Below are 21,844 nucleotides of genomic sequence, written 5' to 3'. Positions count from 1 at the left end.
AATGGTCAAGAAAATTTCCCCATGGAAATGGCATTTAATTGGAGAGCTGAAGAATGAATTGCAGTTAGCCCAGTTAGAGATGGGAGATGGGGAAGGAGAAACGTCCAAAATGAAGAGACGGAAAGTGCAAGAGCCCTACGGTGCGCACAAGACTGTGCCATTTGAGCAACATCAAGAAGAGCACTCAGGGCAGATCAGAGAGAATGAGGGGATTCCAGATGGGGCTGGAGGTCGGGGGACAAAGTGAAATCAATCAAGGTTTTAGAACATCTTAAGAAATTTGGACTTTACCCTAAGAATGGTGTATTCCCATTAAAGGATTTATTTTTTAATTTTATTAAACTTATTGGTGTGACATTGATTAATCAAATTACATGCATTTCAAGTGATTTTAGATAGCCATAGGATGGGATCAGTTTTGACTCCAGAGCCCCAAACATCAAGTCCCAATAATGTCAGCTTGGACTAGAGTGGTAGAGTGGTAGAGACAAAGAGAAGCATATGGCTTACAGGTGCATTTGTGGGGTATAATTGTTAAGTCTTCGGAATTGATTGGATTGGGGGGTATTGGTGATAAAGAGAAGTGGCAAAGCTCAAACCTAAATTTCTAGCACAAGCAACTGAGTAGATGATAATACCATTTATGACAATAGAGAACAGAGGGGAAGGTGTTTCCAGGGGGTGAAATTAATGAGTTTGGGTGCCTCCAGACATACAGAAGTGTCTAGGGAGAGTTGATGATGTAGGTGTGAAGTTCAAGTCTGGGCTGAAGATATAGACCGGGCTGTCATCATCAAATGGAGGCACTAAAGCCAGCAGAGGACCTGAGATTGACTACAGAGACATGGAAAGGTGAGGGGAAGACTCATCTCCACCCACCTGCCCACCCTCTCTGCCCCACAGCACTACCCACACCCTCCTCTCCCATACCCTCAGCCCTACAGAACTACCAATTCTCTCCATGACCTGTTCTTTATTGTTTCTTTGCACATACTATTCCCACCTGGAATGCCTTTTTCCTCACCTCATCCTTAGCTCTTATTTCTCCTTCAAGATTCTACTTCAGGTGCCAACTATTCTACAAAGCTATCCCTTATCTTCCTGTTGGTGACACGTTTGCTCCCATTGGTTAGTTGGTCTTATAATATATCTGGGCTTATAATTCCCTCTACATACTTCTAACATAACACTTATCACACTGGAACGTAATGTCTATTCCTCCACTAGACTGCAAATTATTTCTCTTTGGGCCTACCGCAGGGCCAGGCACATTGTAGTTGCTGAATATATACTTGGAAGAAAAAAAAAAGTTCTGCTAGGAAAAGGCTCCTACGTGAGTCATGCACGCTTTGTCTGTTAGAGCCAGAATGGACTTTGGATATTTTCTACTCTGATCTACAATTTAGAATCTAGTTTTGCTATAGCTCCCAATCTGGTGATCTTCCCATTATTTCATTACCAAACAATCCCATAAACTATTTACTCAATGACTTGCATGCAAATGTGTGCTATGAGGTCTTTCTTAAAGGCGGAATACTAAAAGATAACTATATAGGTACAAACATAGAACTGAAGTGACCTGAGTGATATAGATTGAATTGTGAATCTACGCTAATATTGAGTTTCTACACAATTAATAAAAGGTATCTAAAGATATTTAAATGTCATGGATTGTTTGTATGCAGTCCTGTCTAAACTGGTAAGGAGTTGATTAATAATAATAATATTATAGGAACTGTTATCTGTTGAATTCTCACCTCATGAACCAAGTAGTAGACTTAATTTCTTCATGCCTTAACTCATTTGATTATCATGTCTGAGAAGTTTAGAAGTGATAGTTAGTTTGCCTAAGGTCACATAATTAGTGGCTGAGTCAGCATTTAGGCCCAGTCACTCTGCCTTTAGCTTTATTTTTTTTCTTTATTTTTATTGTCAACACTGTCACAGACGTCCCCATTTCCCCCCCACCTTTGCCAACCTCCCCCCCTCCCCCACGCCCCCCCGACCATGTCCTTCCCTCTGGCCTTCACCGACCTGTTGTCTGTGTCCATGGGTCGCACAGAAATGTTCTTTGGCTGATCCCTTCACCGTCCTTCGTCCAGTCCCTCCCCTCACCCCTCCACTCTCTTGGCTGTCAATCTGTTCCACGTGTCCATGTCTTCGCTTCTGTTTTGTTCATCAGTTTATTTCGTTCATTAGATCCCACTGGGCTGTCCTGCCCTTGTTAGTTAAACTTGTATATCCTCTCCACTCTGACCGCTACCTTCTTCTCTTTGCCGATCGCTTTTTAAAAAGTTAAAAGGAGAAGAGTTATTAATCAAATTTATCCCTAATTGATAGAAAATAAATCAAACGAAATATTCTTTTTTCCCAACCACTTATTTGGGCCTGAAAGAAAAATATTTAAATAGAAAGAAGGTAAATATTTGTTCATTCATGAGCTAGGCTTTGTTATAGTTTCCTTTTTATTAAAAAAAAGAATATGTAACTGTGCCATACCTTCTATTTGTCCATGTTTCTCTGTATTATCTGGTGTCAGTGCTATCTTGGATTATATACTCTAGATGGCAGTGATCAAGTTCAGGTTTACACAGCATCTGGACAATGGTGTATATATTGCATAATACAAATAAACACTATTTGTAATTATAATCAGAGTGAGTTCTGGAAGAGGTAAACAAGGGTATAAAATTCATCTTCCGTATTCCATTTATTATTCCATCTATATGAGAAGTCCACTAAATTCACTGAACCATATCAGGACACATCTGTTTGAAAATCTCCCAGTTTTTATGAACATTAAATAAAAATGGTTAGATCTAATGACCGTTTATCATATTCATGCGAAAATAATGAAATAGAAACAGCCCCCCAAAAAACCACAAAAACCCCAAGAGATCACACTGATAAAGAAAAAAACTTTTAAATGCTAACAAGTTCACCATTTTATTACTTATATTTCCAAAAATCAAATATCTGCTATTAATGCTCCAAAACTTTCTTTAATTGGCATTTTTGTTTTGATGTTGTTCTCTTTCTTGCTTAAGTGTTAACCTAAGTATCATGAACTCAGAAAATATGCCAAACACATTGATACCTAAACTTTTCTCACAAATGTTAAGCTTTTGAGCCCTCAGAGAAACTGCTTGAGTGAATGATTTTACCACAAAGACAAACAATGGACCACAGCCCTTAAACAGAAGGAAGATAGAGCGGTGGGGAGGGGAACAGTGAGGCAGACAGGAAGTAAAAAACCATTCTCCTAGCTGTGTTTTATAGGGGAGGCAGATTCTACTTAGATTAGACCTTCTACATTACTATGACAGAGGGTAAAGAGAGGTAGAAAGAAAACTTTGAGTGACATTTTTGACAGCAAGCTACAGAAATAACAATTTGACAGAAGAAGCCTCATCATAAATATGAGATCATCTCAGGCATGAATAGGATTCCCTTAATGTAAAATATATGGAGCACGTGTAGGATTCAATTTGGGGTGAAGAGAAGAGCCAGACGGGAAGGTTACCTCGAAGCAAGCTACTAGTGCTGAAGTCAGGAATTCTCATATCAGTTTAAATATCCCTGGTGAACATTTTTGGAGATTTTGAGGCATCGCTCTCAGTTATTCCTATTTATATCTGTTTCTAGCTTGATTGACTGAGCTGATGCATAACCAATAAATAGAGAAGGTTAGGGTTTCTATTAATACAAAGTTTGTTTTTGTGCCAGTACTGAGATCTATTTATCCTTTAGGTAGGAAATAGATCTCATTCTTGCCTAATCAATACAGACATCAGAGATCAACAACAAATCTTCATATTGGCAAACAGACCAGTCAATATCTTATTATTATTTAATAAGAATTTCATTGTCAGTGTGCTGGAAAGAAAAATATTAGTAGAAAAGTCTGCACGTAGTATTATAAATACTACTCTAGATAAAGGGCAGGAGATGGGACAGCACCATATCATAAGAAAAATTGGGCTCAGGAGCTTTGTCAGAAGCTAGGACTAATTAGTTTTATGAGTCAGTTGCCATCTTTAGACCTCCAATTCTTTGTCAGAATAAAAAGAGAAGGTGGCCAATTTATCCCCAAACCCCACCTTTTAGCTCTGAAATCCATGACAAGTAAATACTCTATTTTGAATTTTCATTAGGTTACGGATTTAGCAATCAGCTGAAACAGGATGACTAACCCATAACATGTTCCAGAAAAATGTGAAATGACATGTTGAAGAGCATTTAAACCGAACAAAACAGATTTGTGTATGTGCCACTATTGATATACAAATGTTGAGTGTGTTTTACTGTATCTACCAAGTGTGATTGATAGTAGATGCATCAATTTCTAGGTTTCTGAATTTAAGTAAATCATTGTCAGTCGTATTGCTTCTTGTAAAAAAATAAGGTGAAGGGATTAAAGAAAAAATATACACATAGACATGAGCCACAGCATGGTGATTGCCGGACAGAAAGGGGGGCTGAGAGGAGGTGGAAGCATGCGAAGGGGAATAAATGCGGTTAAATGGTTACAGTAAGGGACTTGGGGTGACGGACACATGATGCAGTGGGCAGATGATGCATTATGGAGCTGTACACTTGAAACCTATATGGTTTTATTGACCAGTGTCAATAGATTCAATTACAATTTTTAAAATTAACTTTATGCAATAAAAAATTATATCACACAGAATTGACAACTTAAGGCAGGATATACATAACACACCAACTTAGCACAAATATCCAGTTACAATTGTAGAAGAATATAAATATATATTTTTCAGGAAATTTGAGGGACATTTTTGAAATTGCTTATGCTTTTTAGAATGCCTCGCATTTCTGTTTTGTAAGCAATGTGACTTCCTTTTCAAGATTTATGTGCTAGGCTGGCTCTGATGTCAGAATGAACTAATTTCACAAGACTGGGTCAGCCCCCACTCAATGATTCTTTTACTGAAAAGAAACCTTTGGTGAGATAGTACTTGAGCTCATTGTCTCAAATCCACAGCCCCTTTTCCAAAGCACTACAAAACTATTAAATGCTTAATCAAGCGGAGGAAAAAAGGGTATGGTTTGTCTTTAACTGAATTATTTTCACCCTTTCCTTTTCCACCTTGACCCTTTCTTCCTCCATCTTCCATTTAAATTTTCTCACTTTGGAACTAAAGCATGTATAAGTCTGGTGCAGAAAAAAGAAAACATGCATAGAGAAAGAAAAAAAGAACAAAACTTGTCTTCTCATCTCTCTTCCATTGCTGTTTTATTTTCCACTCTCCTTTCTGTCTGTATCTAACTTAGATTGTCTCTAATTAAATCCTCTTTATACCTAGGATATTTTAGGTTTCCAATATTTTTATATTAAATAAATAGCTTCAGATTTTTTAAATGTATGTCACAAATATTTTACAGAGAAACTTGATTTAAAATATAAATGATTACTGGCCAGGTAGCTCAGTTGGTTAGAGCATCATCCCATACACCAAAAGGTCGCAGGTTCAATTCCTGGTCAGGGCACATACCTAAGTTGCAGGTTTCATCCCAGGCCCAGGGGTGCCCACAGGAGGCAATGGATGGATGTGCTCACATTGATCTCTCTCTCTCTCTCTCTCCCCCCCCACCCCTCCTTCTCTCCCTCCCTCTCTCTGTTCCTCTCTAATATCAATAAACATTTCCTCTCCTCTAGTAAGGATTTTTTTAAAAAAGAGGTGAATATCGAGTGGGAAAAGCACAAACATAGATTTTTCTTCCCATAATTTAGGTATCTGCTTTCACTTTAAAAGATTTTTAAAGTCTATGATAGAGGTCACTAGAAGCAAGTTCATGTTCAGCAAGATAAGCCAAAAAAAGAAAAGAAAAAGAAAAAAAGGAGGGGATTGACTGGGTAGGAGCCCACCCTGCGTCTCATTTAGAAGTTCCCATTTGTGTCACATCAAATTTGGGGAAACTGCTGAAGCCTCACTGAATGCACGGGCCTGACTGTCTCCCAAGCCTGATACCGGGGTTCATGACTGCAGTTCCTGGCACCATCATAAATATTCATACCCCTACTAATAATTTGCAAGCCAAATTCATTTGGCTTTTTTCACCCCATCAATCTTATAATTAATAAGGGTGGTGCTCTTGTTTCACTTTTCTCCAAAAGAAAAGATAAATGAAATAAAGAGTCATCCTGTAAATTTAAATAGGAGTGCCTCTCGTTGATTAAAAGCTGATGCTATCATATAATGGTAGAAGGGGAGGCTTGAGCCATTTCTCTCACCAGTGGCTGACTGGGTAGAGGGAGGAGACTGGGGGGTGGTGTGAGGAGTAAGAGCAAGGGAAGCATTTCCAGATGTGGCAGCATAAGCCTCAATCTGAAGAACTTGGTTATAGGTATTAAATAATGCAGAGGAGAACTTCTGTGATATTATGTAGGAAGTGAGTTGTAAGGTATATATTTATAAATTGCATTCTATCTACTGTTTGGATAGGCGGACATTGAATAACAGCATGCCAATATCCAGAGAATTAGATTCTAAACAGTCTTCAGGTTCTGTCTGTAGTTTAGAATTAGGGATATTATAGAAAGTTGTCCAAATTTAGTGATCATTGTGTCTTTGAAGTGACTGCCTTTGACTTAGCATGATAGCCATGTTTCTAAGTCTAATTGTAAAGACTTGGGCTCCACAGAAACATTAACGGAGGCATATATCACAAAATGACTGTACAAATAAATCATGATACATAGGACATGGTAGAAATTCTTCACTCCCATTGGATTTTCTAAGGTCATTTACAGCAAAGCAGGAAAATAAAATTGAACATAATTTAGAAATAAAGTTTTGATAATTGAGCTAAGTAACTTGAACTTGTCAATCATCTGTGACCTTATTCTATTTACACTTCACTTGAGTATTCAAAAGTCCTAAGGCCAATGGATAAGCTTCAAAGTGTAAACAACTGCCCTTGCTCTGCTGTGGTGGGTAGTATCAGCCCTTCTGAGTGGACTATTTAAACTGTACTAAAACTAAGAGACCTGAATAAATAAGTAAGCAGAAAAATCTTAACTTTGCAGTCAGGTATTTGAGTCTAACTTGTTTTAGGGGAACTTACTTTAAAGGTGCCATAATGTGTTGTTTTTGTGCATTGATTAGTTTGTTTTAGGAGCTCTTATCACCTGAGATAGTCTTAGGACTCCCTACTCCTCCCCCTTATTTATGTGAAGGCAGAGAGTAGAAGGGGTATCAGGCATTCTTAGTGTTCTTTAACCTCAAAGCCTATGCCTAAGTGTTTTGTTCTATAAAAGCATGCCATGTTCAGGGTGGCCCTTTAAAAATGCCTAAGTATGATTGAAGAAAAGATAATTTTTATGCCTAAATTCTATGTGAATATAATTACATATTTGATTTACTGAGGAAAAAAGTATGCTTTCCTCTGTTGACTTTTAAAATTGGAGACTAAGTGAGGGAGACACAAAACTAATTGTTTGGCCTCCTTGTATGTCCCCAGACCTAATCTAGTCTTTTGCTTCAGAGGCAGAATGGACTGAGAGCCTACGGCTGGCCCACCTGGATGGGTGGCACAGGCTGGGAGTCCAAGACATCTTTGCAAAGAGCTCTCAGCTCGGTTAGGAGTTGGGATTCTTACTGGGTCCAGGTCCCTTCCTGGGGACTATGGTGGGTAATTGCCCCCCAACTTTTTACCAAACCTTTCTTAACCTTGCTTGGCTGAGGGGGAGCTTGGAAAATTCACTGTTGGATAATATAATCTTTTTTTCTCTCCTGTCCCACCAACTCTTCAAAAGCAGAGTGGGATCCATCTAAAACTCGTGGAGGCTGGGTCTTTGCTCTTGCTCTCCTAAGTCACAAAAACAGCGCAATAGCAGTTTTCCTGCAGAGAGCTCCTGAAGGGATGGCACAGGGACTTCCTTCAGGAGGCAAGGAGAGGCGGGGAGGGAGGGCCTGAAGAGAGAGGGGTTCTGACAGTCACCCCTTCTCCCGTTCCAAATCTGCTCCTTCAGCCAGAAGCCATTCTTCCCTCCCTGGTGGCACCCGAAGTCACGAAATCCCTCAGCGGTGGCTGGGGCAGGCTGGGCCTGAGCACTGCGGGTGGCCTTCTCCACCATGAAAGGGCGCTGGAGGCTGACCGCGTCAAGTCCCAGCGCGGCTCTTCTGGGCGCAGACTTCCTCGCTAGCGGGGTGGAACCCCAGGCATCACCTCGCGGCACCTGAGAGGTGCCCGCCCCCCGCGGCTTCTCCAGGTTCTGGGAGTCGTAGGGGCCCGAGGACTGGATCCCATCCCGATTCCCTTTCCAGCAGCCCGGAGCGAAGAAGATGGAAAGCGCCCTCCGCCCTCACCCAGCCTCACCCTCCAAGAGGGGTGTCCCCAGGGCCCAGGGCAGCCAGGGGCCTCGTTCCCGGCTGCACCCCAAGGTCGTGCATTGGGGCGCTAGCGGTGCTATTCCCCAGCCAGGGGGACCTGAGAGGTTTTGCCAAAGCTTTTTTGTGTTTGTTTTAGTGTTCTTCCTTCTTTTTATTTTCTCAAGACGTAAGACGCAGCGGAGCGATGACGGGGGAGGGTAGGATTGGGTCAGGGAAGAGATAGTAGAGAGCTTTGTGGAAGCGTTCTATGCTCGTGGGTGTGTGTAGCAGAAAGGAGAGAGGGAGGGAGCCAGGGAGAGCGCGATGGGGAGAGAGAGGGTGTACAAGGCTGAGAACTGCAAGCCTAGTCGGTCTGTGGAACTTGAGTCAGAGACGCTCCAGATCCAGCTACCCTCGCCTCACCTCCGGGGTCTGGAACGGAAACCTGTAACTCAGGGGTTCTGGAACCCCTTTTTGGGCATCAGTCCCAGGAACTCAGAGAGAGAGGCTGGCAAGGGAAGCGAGGCTGGGAATGGCCGTGGACAGAGCTTCGGACCAGAGAGCAGGACTCCGGAGGGCCCAGCGCTCAGCGCTGCGGCCTGCGGGCCTGCCTGCCGCCCGTTTTCAAATCCTTCTCCTAGGTTAGAATACAAGCCTCTTCCTTGCACGGATTTGGCTTGCTCGCTGACAGAAGGGAAATGATCCATCGTGTTATTATTTTTATTTTTTAAAATCCCGTTTGCCTGAGACTGTGTTTACCAGGCAAAGTGAAGTGGAGAGCTGAGAAGAGTTTAGATAATTCCAAATAAAAACTACCAGTAATGACCCGGGGTGTCAGACCTAAGATTGGGGATCGTTTTGGACAGTGACCTGGATCAGCTCTGTATTTAGATAGAAATAAGCCTCCTGGTGTATTGACTGTGTATGTACGCAGCGTCATCAGTTATCTTAAGCATCCCAATTTCATTGATTTCAATGGGTGAATGGGCTGGCACATTCCAAGAGCCCGCTTCTTTGTGACTGTTCTGGAGAAACACTTTGGGCTAAATGGATCTGCCTGCAATACACAAAGACAGGCAAAATATAGGAAAGGGAAAGAAAATTCACATTAACTCCGGGAGAGATGAGAAGAAAGGGGAAGAGCAGGGAGGGAAAAGACGAGGGGCGAGGAGGAGGGAGAAAGGAAAGGAGGAGACAGGCGAGGGAGCCAGGGAGAGAGAGGGAGAGGTTTTCACAAGCGCAGACCAAGAAAGGGCTCTGAAGCCTTCGACCCCGACCCCCAAGCCCAAGTGGACCTCACAAAACAAGTTCGGCTGGTATTTCAGGCCGTCTGCTGGCCCCGCATTCGCGGTCCCCGGGGCCCTAATTCACTCCTGCCCTCTCCACACAATGACATTCGAACCTCGGAAAATAATTGCATTAGAGCAGATTACTTAAAACCGATAGTTATCCGTCTTTTTCTGTTCGACAGAAGTCTATTAAACTCAGCACAGCCATTACCAGCTGAGCTCTAGAGAGCGCCTTCATTAAGAAAATTAAAATCATACTTTTGAATCTAAGCAAAGCCTGCGCAGGTCTCAAGAGCCCTCCCGCGTCAACCCCAGACGTTTCCGTAAGCACGATTTTCCCGCGAATCAATCTCTGCTTTCTGGATAACGTGGGTCTTGGTGGAAAGATTGAGTGTGATGACAATTACAAGAAGATAGGAATGTCTGAGTTCTGGAAGTACCATCTTTCTTCCCAACCCCTTATCTGCCCTCCCCGCGCCCCCTCCGCCTTCCCTCCGGGGTAGCTTTTCTAGTTAAAGGCACCCCACCTGTGCGGGCGTGGCCGGGATTCGGGGAGGTGTCTGGGTGTCCTGAGTGGAGGAGGGTGGGGGATAGGGAAAAGTGTGGGCTCAGGACCCAGGAAGCCGCGTGGGTGAACTTCCCCAGCTGATGTGTGCGGCCAGAGGCCCTCTCCAAGTGCACGTGTTACACACACACAGACACACACACACACACACACACGCACGCACACGCCCCGAGCTCGGGGGCGGGGCGGAACTCTCCCCCGGCATTGCCTCTCACACTCGCTCCTAGACCCGCGTGGCCTATGAGCCTTTTGTCCACCAGGGCAAGGGAGCCTGGCCCCGGGGCTGGGAAGGCCGTTGCGTGTGCCTCGGACCCAGAATCTACATCCCTTTGGCCGGATCTTCGGCCTCCGGGGGCCTATTTGGGTTTCCTCCTTGGTTTGGTAGGAGCCTAAGCTCGCGGTACCCCGACTCCGGGCTGATCCGCCCAGCTTTCCTGGTGCCTCCGCTAGGGGAGAAGGGAACAGGTGGGAAGCGTGGGCTGGGCGGAGGGCGACACCCCTACCTCCCCTCCCGGTGGCCTCAGGGTAACAATTCCTGCCGCTCCAGCGGAGGTGGGAGCTCCGACTCCACTTGCGACTGGAAACATCACTCGGCAGGAGAGCTGTCTGCTCAGTTAGGAGGGGGCGCGTTTGCATTGATTTTCTGTGGCATCTGGAAATTTGCAGGGTTTGAAGAATAATTTTTGGCATGGTTTATTTTATTTTATTTTTTTGTTAGCCACCGCCCTTCGTTTCAGCATTTTGCTTTTTCACATGTTAATTACTGTGTGTTTCTTTGAAAGGTCTGCCCAACTCAGGGCTCTTATGGAAAACACACCGAGTTGTGCCCCTTTTCGGGGTGTCCTTTCTAGGGTTCTAGAAACAGAGGGGCACAGCTTCTGTTTTTGTCAGAATGCTGCTCAGTAATACGGTTCTCACCCCTCTTTGTCCATGTCTAATGAAGGCTTTGGAGTTTATTGGGGGAAAATAGCACGCGCGCGCACGCACACGCACGCTTCTCAGCACTCAAATACAGAATCAGGTGGAGTCTGCTTGAAAGTGGAATGTCGTTTCTTGGCAAATATCTGTTTGTCTTTTCCATAATTTCTGTTTGACACAAAAGCTTACCAAATGCAAGTGATGAAAGTCAGCAAATAGACGCGGACAGGGGAACATCTTTTACATGTTCACAGCTTTCGGCTCGCTAAATTGGTGGGTATTTAAAACTATTTTTCAGGGAAAAAGGAAATAAAACAAATGCACCTTCACTGTTATTGTTAGTGGGTTTCTTCTCATCCAATGCAGACACATTTTTCGATTTTTTTTTCTTTGTAGTGAAGGATGAGGAAATCAGAAATGAACAACAGCCTTTTAACAGCAGCTAATACAAGACTTTTGAGATGGTTTCCTTTGCTTCTGTTTTTCTTCTTTGCCCTTAAAGCAAAACAAAAACAAAGATAAAAAGGAAGGAACATTATTCCTACTGGAGAGTTTATTTTGTTGCCACAATAAAGGGGTGGAGACAGTTAACAGCTATTTGAGATGATAATGCTTAGTGATCCCATTCTTTTAATCATACTCTTCAAGTGCTTTAAGATTAATGGCAAGAGGTGTTTCAGTCTCTTCCTAAGGACCTTTGCATTAATTTACTTAGAACATTGACCAGACTGTCAACGTCTCCAAATTTCATTAAGTCGAACTGAGACAAATGCAGTGAGATTTTCATATTCTCTTCATCTGTGAGAGTATCTTACTGGAAATTTTATTTGGATTCAGTTGCAACCGAGACACTTGCTTCCTTTGCTTTCTTATAGGTATATAAGTATAATGTGGTTTTTGTATGTACACCCATTGAACACATATATTTAAACGCACCGCTATTGTTTGCAGATAACCTACTTCCCCTCCACTGCTGAGCTAAATGAAGACCCTTCAAAAAGTCGCTTCCAGTGGGAGGCGGCAGATTCTGCTTCTCCCCCCACCCCCCACACACCCCAAGATTTACTTTTCAACTGAGTCTGAATGCACTGAACTTCTTCAAAACAGACCCAAAAAGAATGACAACAACTTGGAGTATAAATATTTAACTTTACCTCAGTTGCCACCGTAGCCCCAGCAACTCTTCAGACACATCCTGGCCGAGGTGTCGCACTTCGCGAGCGTGAAGCCCTGGCCGCCTCTGCCTCGCCCCAGGAGCGCGGCTCCCTGCGGTCCCCGGGCCCCGCCAGGGTCCTGGCGTCCCCAGAGCGGAGGGTTGGGGAAGGCGGGACGCGGGTGCGGGTGGGGGGTTCTAGGAAGAAGCGAAGGAGGAGAACGGATTTTTAAACTAGAACATCCTGGTACTCGGGCAAGAAAGGAGCTGTCGAGGGACCCACCTTTCCCTGCCGTTCTCCCCGCCCGGTGTTCCTTCTCCCGCGCCTCATTCCTCGGAGCTGTTTTCCCCAAATCCCGCGATCCGGTACTTTAAAAGACAAAGCCCCGTGACTCCCCACAAACTAAAGTTCCGCACCTCAGGTTTACACTCTTTGCAGGGGGTCTAGCTGCGGTCAGAAGACTTTTCGGAGCCAAGGCTGCTGGGGCAGCGCCTTTCCCGGGAGGCGCGGCTGGCGCTGGAGGCGGCGGGGCAGCCGGCGGAGGTGGCCCGGCTCTCGCCACCTGGGCGCCCTCGGGTCCGCGCGGTCACAAACCCCGGGAAGGGCCCGTGGGGAGGCGAGACAACGCCTCTGCGCACCGAAACAGTTGGAGAACAACCCATACACTCTCAGATAGGACCGGTCTCCCACCTTACATTTGACGTGAAGCACCAGAGTAAGATCAAGTGTCAGAGACACTGGAAGGTTCTTTTGGAGCGCATCAGCTGGCCTTTCCGTTTCCAACAAAACCGAGAAGCCCTGGAGAGGGAACAGGACACGCGGGGGGAAAGACGTGGTGTGTGTGTGCGTAGGACGGTAGATAGGACTGTGACAACTTTTAAACACGTTCTCTATTTTGAAATAAACAAAATCGTAGAGGAGCCAGTACTTCTTTGCCCTGCAAGGAAGGGTCATGCAAGACAAGGAACTGTCTGAATTCCGAAAGTGATTCCTAGGAACTTTATTGAAATAGTGCTACGTCCCTGGGAGTTTAATTTTGCGAGGCTGCAATACACTGTTTTCTATTGGCCTCCTTCCCCATGAGATAGCCATTAAAAAAAAAGAAGAAGAAGAAATCTACAGTGTCTATTAAAAACATTTCTTTGAACTCGGAATCTACAGTTCGGCAGAAACAAACAACCCACAGCAAAAACTCAGAGAATAAAGACGTTTAGAAAAAAGAAAATGTGTCCCTTTCGTAACCATTTGATAGTTTAGTCCCCTGAGACCAAGTGGAAGTGGGGGTTCCTTCGTATTTGATTATTATTTTTATCATATACTCATTTAAATGTTCAGCCTTGACGTGCTATTCCCCTGCCGCGGTTTTGCGGCAGAACGGAGGTGGGGGCAGTGGAAGGGGTCCGTGAATGGGGGGTAGGGAGCACCGAAAAGCCCGATTTGCCTCGCGGGAGGGGGGTGGGGGGGAGACACTGACCGCAGCATTCTGCTCCACTGGCCAGCAGGGGGCGCTCTGATGTTATCTCTGGACGAGACAGCCGAGTCGCTCAGAGCTGCAAGACAGGCTTTGCAGTTTTACGCAGCTGCAAAAGGAGGGGGGAATTGTAGCTCCTAAAAGACCTAAATCCTCAACAGCTATTCTGCTTGGGTTATTTACCCTCCGTTCGAAATATACCTACATCTCACTTTACCTAACCACCCTGCTCATAGTACACCCGCCTTCCCATCAACCTCATTTCATCTGCACATATGCAGCACATGTATAATCTCTCTTCCTAGCCTTGAAATATACATTAATGCAACTTATTAAATGCGACGATGAATAGTCAACATTTTTTTTTTTTGCCTGTTAGTTCCGCTGATCCAAGCAGGATTTATTTGCAGATCTCACATCCCGGAGCCATAACATAGTGATTTTTTTTTTTTCCTTAAATAAAATTGGTCAAATGTTGACAACCTTTAAGCCAATCTAACACTCAAGATTAGTGATGAGAAACTAATGAGAAAATATCAGATCTCCAGGCCTGAGGGCTGCCAATTAAAGCTTCGCTGATTGAAAAATAAAAGCGGACTTGGGGTGTGAGCCCGGCTCAACTTCAACTATTAATTTAACATGTTGCCGGAGTCCGCGCCTTCTCTCCTCTAAACGGCTTCCCGTAATAGAGCTTCATCCTCTCTCATCTCTCAACCTAAAAGCCAAGTGTTATTTCTCAGAATATTTCAAGAGGTCCAAATCAGGGTGATCATTTCTTCCACGACAAATATTAGGCCTTTAAGCAATATGATTTAACTAATTAGAAAATTTACATCATTAAGTCTCAGGGAGAGAAAAAAGAGAAACAAATCTGCCAGTCATTTTAAAGGAGACAGGCACTATTGAAGTGTGAAGAAATCGGCTCTAATTCAAAAAGGCAATCGGGCAGAAAAAGCCCTCAACATTACCCTGCTAGTTATTAATCAGAAAGGGCTCTCTCTCCTCCCCACACCCCCTCCTCTCTGAGCAGAGTTTAAGTTCGTGTTTTTGCCAGTGGCCCATGTCATATTTATATTGAGGTTTTGTCTGCTAAAGGATTAAAATTTGAAAATGTTTCAATATGAAGAAAACAGAATCCCCAAAGGGAAAAATATTCACAGAATTACCTCTCTTCCAGACAAGAAAACCTGTTGTGATAAACAATTCTCACACCCCTCTTCATTTTTTTTTCACTCTTTCCTTTTTCTCCCCATTAAGTTCCTATTTTGAAACCTGCTTGGTGAGAACTAAAGTCTTTGTGTTAAGCTCCCCTCCCCCTCCTTTCTTGCACCCCTCCTTCTTCCAAAGCGAGAAACTTAGTCTGAAAGCAGAAAAGTACAAATACATTAACAAAGCCCCACTCACTTGATAAAAAGGCCATGGTCTAGGCTTACATGTCAGAACTCTAAGGGAAGGGAGATCAATCCGGTGGGTCTACAGACAAAAGATGATGAACTAGAAATTTTCCCCACCTATGTGTAATATTTGATGGAGTGTGTGGCTGAAGTGAAGAAAGAAAGGCAGCTAGGTGAAAATTGCTTTAAAGTGCATTGTGGTGTGGTGTGGTGTGGCTTTTTCTCTATGCCCCCTCTCATTCAGCTTATAACAGCAGCCTCATTATATATAGGTGCCCCTTCCCATCAGACTCTTACAGAAGCCCTTGGTACACCACACACATAGCCCTTTCCCTGGTCTTCTCATTCCCAGCAAATTAACTGAAGAGGGAACTGCAAAGGAACTTGGAGAGTGTGTAATTCCATTTGGAAACTCAGGCCCTTCCTGGCATCTCTGAGGACTTGTTCTTAAACAGACATTGGGTATATATATAAAAAAAATTACCAGCAAGTCTTAGATATTCAATTCTCCCTTCATTATTATTTCTTTTTAAATTACAAAGAGGTCCCCAAAGCTCTTTTTTTTTTTTCCCCCTGCCTAGACCTATTCTTCTCTTATTAGGTTCTATTCTAGCCTCATTTTCTTATTCTCTTCTCTCCCTTACATTCTGAAAGTTTCACTACCTTCTTCCCACCAAGTCCCTGGGCCTAGCATTCTCAAGCCTGTGGGCTTCTTGAGGCCTGGAGCAGCTCCCCGATGTTAGTTCAGTGCCATTCTCCACCTTTCCAGGCTTCAAGCTTGCAGGAGAGAGCAGTAGCAGACCTGGGCTATTAACACACCACAGTTAATTCTCTGCGGGAACTTTTACTAGGTGGAATGTGTGGAAGGAAAAAACATCTGTAAACAGTGAGTGTTCTTGAGAGTGGAGAATGAGTTCTGACATAGAGGCCAGAACACATAAAATATGGCAGAATTTGTGAAAGAGCCAGTGAGGAGTTAAATTTTGGCAAAAACAATAAATAAATAAATAAAAAAGGAAAGGAAAGAGAAAGGTGGGGGGGGCGCATTGGGAAGAGTTTAGAAGGCTCCCCAAATGCAGCCTCTTTTCTGACTATCAAAGAGTACATGGGAGTGGAACTGCTCCTCCTGGGGAAGTGTTGGAGTAAAATGGACATTTCTGTCACTTTCAGGAGGTGGGACCCAGAGAGGTGAAATATTTAAGACAATGGCCTCTGGCACTGGAGGGCTGCCTGGCGGGCTCCCACTCTTTGCTGTGTCCCTCTAGGAACCCTCCTTACCTTTGTTGCGTGCATTTGATCTGACACACTGATGTTCCTGGGAGAGGAAAAGACCACGAGAACCAACCAGTCTCCTGCATCTATTCTGAAGCCAAGAAGCAGTACAATAAAATTTACAGTGCCTTTAACAACTCACAAGTAAAGCATTAAAATTCTCTCTAATTGAGAAAATATTGATTTTTAAGGTCTAGAAAAAGCGAAGTCGTAATTTAGCTATGAACTTTCAAGCGAGAATATAGCGTATTATGTCGCCATATTATGGATCCACCTTTACACCCATGCAACATCACATCTTTAATTGCGCTACTTTATGAAGTGATAAAGACAAAAGATAACCCGACTTAGGCAAACACTTTACCGCCCCCCCCCAAAATAACGAAAAGAAAAGAAAGATACAAAGAAAGAAAAAGAAAGGAAAGAAAAGAGAGAGGGGACTTAGATTAATTTCCCTTTTCAGTTATTTATAAAAGAATTGTCTTATTTTCAGAAAAAAAAAATACCCAAATGGAAGAAAGAAATAAAAAGAACGGAAAACCACAGACGAGTGTAAAAGCAACTCACATTAGCCAATCCGTTGATATTCTTTACCAAAGAAGGAATGAAGCCAAAACATTTAAGAAAATGCATTCACGGGCAAAATTGCATCCTCCTTGAAAGGAAAAAAACCTGGGTCTATTTTCTTACTTTACTCCCACGTCCTTTGGGGGTGGGGGGGGGCAGAATCCATTGGTGGATAGGGAAGGGAAAGAAAAATCAGGCTTTCTATGTTATTTCTGTATCGGTTTTTGGTATTATAGAGGAGTAAAGAAGTTTTTGTGTGGTGGTTTTTCATTGATCAGTCACTCTGAGCTAATGTAATTATCCTCATCAATAGGAGGCTGCAGAGAGAATCATTATGTGGGTGACATTGATAAATGATCGCCCAGGAACGGCCCTCTCGCGGGCAACCCCCACATCTGACCCTCCCACACACACAATGTAGTCATAGAAACACCTAGAGAACCTCGAGCACCGCCGAGGAAGGGGCCAGAGAGGGAAGAAAAGCCTGGGGCGGCCGAGGTGGGGGTGGGGGCGGACGGGGACGGCCGGTCCCAGATCCAAACCAGTTCCAACCACAAAAACAGCCAACGACGGGGAGCGAGGCGGACTGTGAGGGAGGGGGGACCCCTTCTCAGCAGCAGCCCCTCGCACAGTTGCTCACAACAAAGTGCAAATCCACGCTCCAGACGGGACCCATTCCTCCACACCTTTTCCCATGTGCGACCTCACCACCACCAACGTCTGATGTTTGCCGAGACACACATTCAAATAGGTTTCTCCTAAGGAGTTCAATGACTAGCTTGCAAAACCTGTGGGCATCTCATTCTCACGCGGGTCCCACGTTCAAAAGAGAGAGGGGGGGAAAAACCCCCCCCAAACAAACAACAAACAAACCAAACCCAACCGAACAAAGACAGCAGCTGGGCGACGGCCCCCTTCCCAGCGTCCCCCCGCCCCCAGTTATTTACTGGGCGACCCCTTCCTTTCTCTTCACCTCCTCACCCAGTGCCTCTGATTATGAGATAATGGATTTTGCGATTGTCCCTGTCAGGGGGGAAAAAAATCCCCACAGAACCCCACGTTTTCATCTGTGGACTGTTTTATTTAGGCCAATGGGAAAGTATTGAGAACAGTAATTGATTCATAATGATCCATAAATCGATGTCGGAAAGCGGGGGGTGCGGGGTGGAGGTGTATGAAGAGGAAGGGGGGTGATGCTGTTTATTTATTTTATTTCTAAAGCTTCAGCTAAAGTAGCTTTGACACTGTTGGGGCTGGAGGGGAGGAGCCGCTGGGCTCCGCCGGATCATCCATCATCGCTGTCACCCAGAGTCTGCCCCGAGGAGCCGTAGACGCAATCTCCCTTCTGTCTCTACACCGAAACTATTAATATTAAAACCTCCCTTCAAACACTGCCCCGACGGTCTCCATTCTCATCGCACGCGGACCGGCCTCCGCCATCAGACCCGCGCTTCCCCCGGCCGCCGCGCCCTCCAGCCCGGCCCCGACGGTCGCGCGCGACGCCCCGAGTCCTGACTGCAGCTGTCAGGGGCCCGGCTGTCCCCCCCGCCCCCCGGTCAATTCCAGGCCCTGCTGTCTACCTCTGCCTAACACGCACACGCCCAGGGAAGGCCAGGTGAGGGCGGGCCGCCGGGCTCGCAGGTGGAGAGTCTGCACGCCTCCGCCCCCGCCCCTGCCTCCCCAGGCTCCGGGACGCACGTCCGCCCCGGCGCGGCTCGGGGGCGTCGGGAGGCGGTGGCTGCAGAACCAGGGCCACTGCGCACGTCGACACTGGCCTTTCTAACACATTGGCAACTTGCAGCGGAGGTCCAGGCTCCTTATCAAATTGCTGGCCTGCAAGACTAATGGGGAACTTGTGGAGGATCCCTGTCCCGTCCCTTTGAAGCAAGGTCCCTCCTCTGACAGCTGCTAGAGATATTAGCCACATTTCCCTTCCCAAATCTGCTCCGGGTTAGCAGGCCCACGGGGGCGGGAGGGGCCGCGGAGGCTAGGAGGATACTGGTGGCCTCTCCTGGGCAAAGCCGAGCCGGGTGAGCTGGGGAGACGGGAGTGGTGGGGGTGGACGCGGTGGCTGGAAGACACAGACTTTCCTGGTCTTGCTCTCTTTTTCCCTTAAAATGTGGCTTCTTGCTCAATTCCAAACCCTTAACAGATGGCAACTGCAGTTCTCTCAGAATTTCTTGAAGAAAGGGAAACCTTTGGAATTTATTTCTGCTTTTGCTTTTCCATATAAATAAAAAGTGTTTTTATATTACTCTTGTTTTGGAGAACATAAGCAATTTTATTCAGACTACAGTATTTCCTTTAACACTATATGGTTGTCAAAACACCATTCCCAGTTTCTTTGCTTTTGACAGCTGAGTCTTTCTTAAATATACCCAAATCGGAACTCTTTATACTAAATAGTAAACCCGAGATAGGAGCAAGTGCTTTCCGAGGTAGTATGAAAAAGCACTGTACAAATTGGACAACTCTACCACCTCTCAGCCTTGGCATATTGCAAGAAAATGCAAACAAATGTTATTAAAATTCTTCTTCATCTCCAAATATTTAAAAAGGGTACCATGAGAGGATGTGGTTTTGTTGAAGAAACTACACCTGAGATCATTTTATTCATTAAAAAAGGGGAGAGAGCTCCGAGATCTAAACTTCGATGAAATAGCTTATTAATAATTGCATGAAACACTTCCTGAGCGTGAGCCAATTAGCAAGTAAATCCTTCAGCATTTACTTTGTTGAAAGGAAGAAAAACTTTGCCAAAACAATAAAAGTTCAGCTGATGTGAGAGTTAATTTATAGTGGAGAACGTGTCAAAATTTACCCAAAAGCACTGAAAGTAGAAGTATACAAATATTTAAATTTTACAAAAAGACTCCACGTGAAGTGGAAAAACAAAAATGGGAGGGAAGCTCTCTCTTTTCCAAGCGGCACAGAATTTCTCCATTATCAGTTAGTTTATATCAGAAACATTATTTCTGTGTTTAAACAGCAGCACATACTTATAAAAATTCTACCTATCTAAAAACAATAGAAGTTTAGTTCCTTGTTCTTTTGTATACAACTTCTATTAATGTTTTCTGCAATGAGAAGATGGAGGAACCCTAAATAAGATACAAACTTGGATTTCTGAGATAGTGAAGTATTCCCCTATCAAGGTATACTACTTCCTAGAGCCTACATTATCTCTTCTAAACATATGATTTAGAATTTAGGTGTTACAAAATTCCAGGACAGTGTATTTACTAGAAAAATTGAGGGGGCATGCAAATACCTCACACTTTTGTTTCACTTTGTACACTTTGGCAGGCACTGTTTGTGCAATATCAGCCAGCTAATGACACAGATTTTCAGGAATGTTGCATGAGATTTTGAAAAAAACATGGTGTTGCCTGCTTTGTTGTTTTAGGGAAAAAATTAAGTTTAGTCACCAAGTCACACCAGCATGCCTGCACATGTAGGTGTCTGAAATAAAAAGACATTATAATAAAATATATATTCAATATCAATGATTAAGTAATCTTTTCAAGTCAGGATTTCAAACTCTATAGAAGTTGTTTACTCAGCTATGGACAGCTATATGTAAATGTTAATTTACATATTCAACAGTATTTGAGTAAGACAGAGAAAAAACAGGCAGATGAATTATCTTTGAGCACAGACGTTAGTTATTTCTTATTAGGTAAAATTAACTCTGCGAAAGCCCTTTACTTTGGCAGAAGAGGAACATAAAAAGCTTTCTCTAAAAGTTTTTTTTTTTTTTAACATCATGCATTTAAAAAGGAGGTTGGACATGTTGAAGGTGATCCTTCAACCTGGCTCATAGACACACACACAGAATTTCATACCTTTAGCCGTTTTCTGTTGAGAGAATTTACAGGCTAAATAAACACACATAGGCTAGTGATTGTTACCTTAAAAATTGTTGGTAGATTTCAAATATGCTCAACCTCCGGGAATGAAACTATCAGCTACTTTGAACATCATATATAGTAGGCATTGTACCACCTCACCTCAGAACTATGAAAAACACAAAAGCCTAACAAAAAATCAAAAATGAAATATTTATTACCGCATTTTGTGACTTAACACCTTTTTTTTAACATAACGTCACAGTCCTCATACAAGTATTTTAATGTAAATTTGACAAAGCTTAAAGGTAACAGCATTTTCTTCTAGTGAGGAACACGTGCTGAGAAAAGAAGAATTCATGGACATACAATACCAATTCCACAGCAGATCTGATACTAGCAAAAACATTCTTTTCTTTTTTTCAATTGAGGTAAACACATAGAATATCTAACATGAAACAATTAATAGACCGAACTCTGTACGAAGTTTGTTACAGTATTCTCTTGCTCCTTTTTTATCCCCCAAGCTTTGAGTTTCTGATAAAGTCCTAGTTGTGGTGCTATGACCATTAACTTTTTGTGTGTTGAGGAAAGCTGCCCAACTTAAGATTGTTTTGTCCACAGCCAAGGCTTAGAACTCCTGGAAGAAGCTCCTGCTTTGTCTTTAAATCTTCATTGGCAAGCTCTTTGAAGAAGAGTCCCCCAAAATAATAGTAAGAATTGGCTTATGAAGCACAAACTATAAAGATCTGTTTGAAACTAAAGGACACATTTATGGAGGAACAAAGGCCGGGCATGAAAACACATTCTTGAAGCTGGAGTCCGAGGGATGAGGTTCAGCCACACGTTCACCATGGTCTCGGTCTCCAGCGCGGTTCTTTTCTCATTGGCCCAACAGGTTTAAAATATACCACAGTCTCTCTTGGATAGTGAATTCACTGATGAACCAAAACAGTCATTCTTTTGGGAACAACACACATAGTGTGGAAAACAAGGATATATTTATTTTTCTCTTCTAAAACTATTTGAG

The 21,844-nt window shown here is 43.8% G+C and overlaps 1 protein-coding gene across 4 annotated transcripts in view; it reads right to left on the bottom strand.

Annotated features, from left to right (window-relative positions):
* Positions 1-20,980: 20,980 nt before the first annotated feature.
* Positions 20,981-21,844, bottom strand: part of MEIS2 (Meis homeobox 2) — a 197,827-nt gene continuing 196,963 nt past the window's right edge. For all 4 annotated transcript variants that reach the window (XM_054565605.1, XM_054565606.1, XM_054565610.1 and 1 more), the window contains one exon: positions 20,981-21,844. This exon is cut by the window's right edge and continues 597 nt beyond it. The gene's annotated coding sequence lies outside the window, so the exon portion shown is untranslated.

The sequence above is a fragment of the Pteronotus mesoamericanus genome, unplaced genomic scaffold (genome assembly GCF_021234165.1).
Source record: "Pteronotus mesoamericanus isolate MK-2021 breed Mesoamerican mustached bat unplaced genomic scaffold, CSHL_Meso_final contig_164, whole genome shotgun sequence".
Classification (NCBI taxonomy): domain Eukaryota; kingdom Metazoa; phylum Chordata; class Mammalia; order Chiroptera; family Mormoopidae; genus Pteronotus; species Pteronotus mesoamericanus.
Note: the sequence above shows the minus strand (reverse complement) of the source record. Positions and strands in the feature narration are given on the sequence as shown.